This window comes from Pristis pectinata, chromosome 24, assembly GCF_009764475.1.
Source record: "Pristis pectinata isolate sPriPec2 chromosome 24, sPriPec2.1.pri, whole genome shotgun sequence".
NCBI lineage: Eukaryota > Metazoa > Chordata > Chondrichthyes > Rhinopristiformes > Pristidae > Pristis > Pristis pectinata.
The window spans coordinates 34,747,285-34,754,533 of record NC_067428.1 but is presented as its reverse complement, the minus strand read 5'-3'; positions in this window follow the sequence as shown (position 1 = coordinate 34,754,533).

Sequence of the window (7,249 nt, the reverse complement as noted above, 5' to 3'; positions counted from 1 at the left end):
CAGGATGCCGGCGCTCTGCAGTGGCCGGACGGAGACGCCACAGTTGGCAGGAAGATCTTTGACAGCCTCCTGCTGCTCCGGGATACCATCGCCTATGTGCAGGATAGAGGGGTGAACACCTGCCTGGTCAGCTTGGACCAGGAGAAGGCCTTCGACAGGGTATCACACACATACATGCTGGACGTGCTCTCCAAAATGGGCTTTGGGGAGGGAACCCGGAACTGGATCCAACTGCTCTACACAGACATCGGTAGCGCAGTCCAAATCAATGGGTGGGAAACAGACAGCTTCCCCATCAAGTCTGGAGTCAGGCAGGGCTGCCCTCTTCCCCCCCCCCCCCCCCCCCCCCCCCCCGTCTTGTTTGTGTGCTGTATAGAAACCTTTGCCGAATCCATCAGGAAGGACGAGAGCATCAGAGGGGTGACGTTGCCAGGCAGCGGGGGCACCCAGGTGAAAACCTCCCTGTACATGGAGGACGTTGCCATCTTCTGCTCGGACCCAAGGTCAGTTTGCAGATTGATCAGCATCTGCGACCAGTTTGAGTTGGCATCAGGGGCCAGAGTCAATCGCGTGAAGAGCGAGGCCATGCTCTTCGGCAAGTGGCCCGACCGATCCAACGTCCCCTTCACCGTCAGGCCTGACTATCTGAAGGTGCTGGGGATCTGGTTCGGAGGGGCCGGGGCGGGCAACAAAAATTGGCGGGAGCGGATTGGGAAGGTGAAGCAGAAACTGGGACTGTGGGAACGGCACTCCCTTTCGATAACTGGGAAGAACTTGGTCAGCAGGTGTGAGGCGCTCTCAGGGCTGCTGTACTTGGTGCAGGTGTGGCCTGTTCCTCACTCTGGCTTGGGAATCACCCGCGCCATCTTCCAGTTCATCTGCGGGTCCAAGATGCAGTGGGTCCGACGGGCCACCATGCACAAGTCCCTGGACAATGGGGGTAAAGGTGTCCCCAATGTCGCCCTCATCCTGATGACCACCTTCGTCTGTGGCTGCATCAGGCTGTGCGTGGAACCCAAGTATGTGGGCACCAAGTGTCACTATGTACCGAGGTTCTACCTGTCCCGGCTGTTGTGAAGGATGGGCCTGGCCCCATGGCCACACGGCGTCCCAGTCAGCTGGACGCTGCCGCGCTACCTGTCCTTCGTGGAAAAGTTCTTCCAGACCAATACCTTTGACCACAAGTCCATCAGGCAGTGGTCAGCACGGAACATCCTGCAGACACTGCAGGAGAAGGACTCGATGGACACCGTGGGATGGTTCCCTGAGCAGACTGTCCAGACCATCTGGCAGAATGTCTCATCACCAGAACTCACCAACCAGCACCATGATCTCGCTTGGCTGGCGGTGAGAGGGGCCCTCCCAGTCAGATCCTTCCTGCATCGTTGGAACCTCACTCCCAGCACACGTTGCCCCCGGGAGGACTGCGCTGGGGACGAGACGGTCACCCACCTCTTTGTGGGCTGTAGGTTTGCAAGGAGGGTGTGGTGAAAGATGCAAGGGTCCTTGTCATGGTTCATCCCCAGCAGCAGCATAACAGAGGATTCTCTGATCTATGGGCTGTTCCCGGGGACACACACACAGACAGACATCAACTGCTGCTGGAAGGTCATCAACTCGGTGAAAGACGCTCTTTGGTCTGCCTGAAACTTGTTGGTCTCCCAGCACTGCGAGATGTCCGTAGGGGAATGCTGCGGACTGGCACATTCCAGGCTGCAGGAGTACGTGCTGAGGGATGCACTGAAGCTGGGTGCAGCCAACACAAGGGCTTGGTGGGGAAGGACTACAGTTTAGGGTTCTTCAGCCACTGGAGAGGGAGGGGCGGGAACAGGCGAGAAAGCCCCTAAATATTGTAAATACGGGACCGGGTAGTTTCCAGGGAGCCACATGTGTGGCATCGGTGTGGTTTTTTTACATATATATAAAAAGGTAACACTAATGAATGATCTGTACGAGAATGTAAAGATTTGCACTGTTTTGTAACTGTATATAGTTTGTCTTTTATTAAAGTTTATTTTGAATAAAACAAGACTCCACAGCTCCGGGAGCTTCCACCTTTTGTCTACACTTGTGGCCCCGGGAAACGCCCGCTGTGGGGCTGAGAGGGACAGGTGGGAGGGAGCACTGAGTCTCCAGCTGCAGATTGTTTGCGGAGGGCAGTCCTACCAATCTGGAGACGGACTTGTTTGTGATCTGTTTACTAAAGGCCCAGAGCTCCGGTTTACAGTGGGGTGAAGCAGATCCTGGGTCCTGAGGCCAACAGTCACTCTGAGGCTGCTGGGCCCACTGCAACAACTGGGACAGCTGGGTTCCCAGAGGACAACCACGGCTGCACGTCTTTCCGTGCGAATGTGGAATGTGTTGTTGCAGACAAGATTTTGGGAGTTGGTGATGATGCAGTCTGGAGCCAGGGAACGTGGGAGGGAGGCGGACAATACTTTGATTGAAGCTAGTCTGGAGCTTCATTGGTATTGGAATTGGTTTATTGTTGTCACTTGTACCGAGGTACAGTGAAAAACTTGTCTTGCATACCGATCGTACGGGTCAATTCATTACATGGTGCATTGAGGTAGTACAGGGTAAAACAATAACAGTACAAAGTGTCACAGCTACAGGGAAGTGCAGTGCAGGTAGACAATAAGGTGCAAGGTCACGACAAGGTAGATCGTGAGGTCAGAGTCCATCTCATGGTAGAAGGGAACCGTTCAATCGTCTTATCACAGTGGGGTAGAAGCTGTCCTTGAGCCTGGTGGTATGTGCCCTCAGGAGATGAGAGAATGTCCCGGGTGGGTGGGGTCTTTGATTATGTTGGCTGCTTCACCAAGGCAGCGAGAGGTAAAGACAGAGTCCATGGAGGGGAGGCTGGTTCCGTGATGTGCTGGGCTGTGTTCACATCTCTCGGCAGTTTCTTGCGGTCCCGGGCAGAGCAGTTGCCATACCAAGCTGTGATGCATCCAGAAAGGATGCTTTCTGTGGTGCATCGATAAAAGTTGGTGAGTGTCAAAGGGGACAAACCAAATTTCTTTAGCCTCCTGAGGAAGTAGAGGTGCTAGTGAGCTTTCTTGTCCATTGCATCTATGTGGTTGGACCAGGACAGGCTATTGGTGATGTTCACTCCCAGGAACTTGAAGCTCTCAACCCTCTCGACCTCAGCATCATTAATGTAGACAGGTGCATGTACACTGCCCCCTTTCCTGAAGTTTGTGACCAGCTCTTTTGTTTTGCTACCATTGAGGGAAAGTTTGTTGTCATGACACCATGTCACTAAACTCTCTATCTCCTTCCTGTACTCTGACTCATCGTTATTTGAGATACGGCCCACTACGGTGGTATCATCTGCAAACTTGTAGATGGAGTTAGAGCAGAGTCTGGCCACACAGTCCTGAGTGTATAGTGTCATCGGTGAATTTGAAGATGGCATTGGAGCTGTGCTCAGCCACACAGTCACGTGTGTATAGGGAGCAGAGCAGGGGGCGAAGCCCACTCCCTTCAGGTGCACCTGTATCAGTGAGGAGGAGGATTGGTAACAACAGAAGTGGATAGTAAAGGGACAAATTGAAAATGAAACAAAAGCCTGGGTTAGGAGGAGCCTAAAAAACAGAAGGTCAAAAAAAAAGCAGCAAGAAAGACCTGTCTCATTTGTCCTTCCTCAATTGGTATACGGTAGTGTAGTGGTTAGCGTAACACTATTACAGCGCCAGCGACCCGGGTTCAATTCCCGCCGCTGTAAGGAGTTTGTACGTTCTCCCCGTGTCTGCGTGAGTTTCCTCCGGGTGCTCCGGTTTCCTCCCACATTCCAAAGACATACGGGTTAGGAAGTTGTGGGCATGCTATGTTGGCACCGGAAGTGTGGCGACACTTGTGGGCTGCCCCCAGAACACTCTACGCAAAAGGTGCATTTCACTGTGTGTTTCAATGTACATGTGACTAATAAAGAAATCGTATCTTAATCTATATCTGCGATCCAGTTGTAATCTTTTGGTTTCCTCTTCCTGCTTCTGACCAGAACTCCTAGTGTGGTCCAACTATGTGGCATAACTTCCGTAGGTGATGGTTAATGCTGTTGAACGTCGGGAGGAGGCAGTTCGACTCTCTCGTTGGAGATGGTCATTGCCAGGGAGAGCATCGTGTGTGGCCTAAGGAATGGACATCCTCAGTAATTGGTGACAAGTCCCAGTCCAACATTTGCTTTGGCTGCTCAAGCACAGTGTCCAAGGATCTGTTCGGTGCAGAGCAGTTGATGGACATCTGCAGAGGTGAAGAGGCCAAGACAAAAAGGCAGCCTGCACCCAGCATACATGTACTGTGGCATGAATGTTATCAGGCTGGGCCTGAATGTTCACGTCTCGCTGCCTGGAGGCATGGGCTGCTTCATTGGCTGAGGAGTTGTGATGGAATTGAACATTGTGCAGTCATCAGTGAAGATCCTCTCTGTTGATGGACCAAGGCAGTGATGATAGGACTGCAGAACTTCAGACTGATGCACTGGTTGTGAGATTACTTAGTTGGGGCTGTTGTGGGCTGGTTTGTTGGTGAACACCCATCCTGTCCTGGGTTGCCAGCATGTCGTGGGTCCTGGTCTGACAGTGTTGGTGGAGTGAGAGATCTGCTGGGCCACAAGGTTACCAGTGGCAGTGCTGATGTTCCACAGGGTTTCATGGATGCTCAGACTGGGCTATCAAATGAGGTACACCTGATACATAAATTTTCTGGGGAGAAAATTCAGAAATCAGAGATGTAATGGGACTTGGGAGTCCTAGTGCAGGATTCCCTAACTCGCAGGTTGAGTTGGTAGTAAGGAAGGCAAATGCAATGTTAGCTTTCATTTCAAGAGGACTAGAATATAAAAGCAAGGATGTAATGCTGAGGTTTTATAAGGCATTGGTCAGACCACATTTAGAGTATTGTGAGCAGTTTTGGGCCCCATATCTAAGGAAGGATGTGCTGACGTTGGAGAGAAACCAAAGGAGATTCACAAGAATGATCCTGGGAATGAAAGGGTTAATGTATGAAGCGTGTTTGATGTCTCTGGGCCTGTACTCGATGGAGTTCAGAAGGATGAGGGGGGAATCTCATCGAAACCTACTGGACACTGAAAGGCCTGGATAGAGTGGATGTGGAGAGGATGTTCCCATCAGTGGGAGAGTCCAGGATCTGAGGGCACAGCCTCAGAATAAAGAGACATCCCTTTAAAACTGAGATGAGGAGGAATTTCTTCAGCCAGAGGGTGGTGAATCTGTGGAATTCATTGCCATAGAGGGCCGTGGAGGCCAAGTCATTGGGTGTATTTAAGGCAGAGATTGATAGGCTGTTGATTGGTAACATGGTTAAGGGTTACGGGGAAAAGGCAGGAGAATGGGGTTGAAAAAAAATCAGCCACGATTGAATGGCAGAGCAGAGTCAATGGACCAAATGGCCTAATTCTGCTCCCATATCTTATGGCGATGCATCTCTACGTGTGACCATAGGAGGGACAGCTTCACGGGCCCTGACAGTAGGGAGGAGGGATTTATGGACCTTTCCACTCATGTTCAGTGCCAGTGAGCGGAACTACACAGGAACAGAATGGGAGACATTTACCCTTTGGGGGTTAGAATGCTCTACATTCCACGCTTCCTGTTGTGACCGGCCAAAGGCCCTGAGGCTGTTCTGAACACAGTCACAGCTTCCCACATTGGCTGCATTGCGAGTTCGGCCACAATTCTGCCAACTTCCAGCCTCGGATCAGTGCAGAGCTCCACTGACCGGAGCCACGGATCAGTGCAGAGCTCCACTGACCGGAGCCACGCTGGCACTGTGCAGAGGTGGTCAGTCTGGTGCACGTCCGGGCAGTATCTCACTCCTTGTACTTGGATCAATTGTCTCTCATTGTAGGGCAACTGAATGAGATTGTTTAGCCCAGTCCCCGCCTGCAGTGCCAGTGTCTGGTCACTGATCACTTTTGGATGTTTGATCTATTTCATTCACAATATGTTGATTGACAAAGAATGAGTCCAAGATTCCCAGGAAATAAAGATCTCCATAAGGAATTTGCAGATCAAACCCTTGGGCTACATCTGACAGAGATGGGCACAGAGACGTCCGTGGTGGCTGGGGTTAGACATGGACATTGAGCCAGGACGATGGATGTAGCTCCGGTCACTCAGTGGATGCATTGGTTCCCTGGCAACCAGGCTGTGCCCTCAGTAGCAGAACAACAGGAACACAGAGACTTCACGGAGCCAGAGCAACGTGACAGCAGCCTCGTGAAGTGGCAGAGTTCCTGCTGAATTCAATAACACAAGAAAACACTGAAGACTTTGTGCAGTTTGTTTGTTGTGTGGGATCCTGCGAAGAATAGATTGAAACGCCAGACCCACACAAACGCACACTGACCCTCACTGACACTGAGCCTCAGTACACCAGCCCTTGATTCCAAAGGATGGCACTTGTCCTTCATTTGTACTGTACTCTCACCCCTCCTCGTCTCTGTGATCCCCTCCGGCCCCAACACTGCCCCATCTCTGTGACCCCCTCCAGTCCCTACACCCCTCCCTGTCTCTGTGACCCCCTCCGACCCCTACACCCCTCCCCGTCTCTGTGACCCCCTCCGGCCCCTACACCCCTCCCCGTCTCTGTGACCCCCTCCGGCCCCTACACCCCTCCCCGTCTCTGTGACCCCCTCCGGCCCCTACACCCCTCCCCGTCTCTGTGACCCCCTCCGGCCCCTACACCCCTCCCCGTCTCTGTGACCCCCTCCGGCCCCTACACCCCTCCCAGTCTCTCTGACCCCCTCCGGCCCCTACACCCCTCCCCGTCTCTCTGACCCCCTCCGGCCCCTACACCCCTCCCTACCTCTGTAACCCCCTCCGGCCCCTACACCCCTCCCCGTCTCTGTAACCCCCTCCGGCCCCTACACCCCTCCCCGTCTCTGTAACCCCCTCCGGCCCCCACACCCCTCCCCGTCTCTGTAACCCCCTCCGGCCCCCACACCCCTCCCCGTCTCTGTAACCCCCTCCGGCCCCTACACCCCTCCCCGTCTCTGTAACCCCCTCCGGCCCCTACACCCCTCCCTACCTCTGTAACCCCCTCCGGCCCCTACACCCCTCCCCGTCTCTGTAACCCCCTCCGGCCCCTACACCCCTCCCCGTCTCTGTAACCCCCTCCGGCCCCCACACCCCTCCCCGTCTCTGTAACCCCCTCCGGCCCCCACACCCCTCCCCGTCTCTGTAACCCCCTCTGGCCCCTATACCCCTTCCCATCTGTTGTG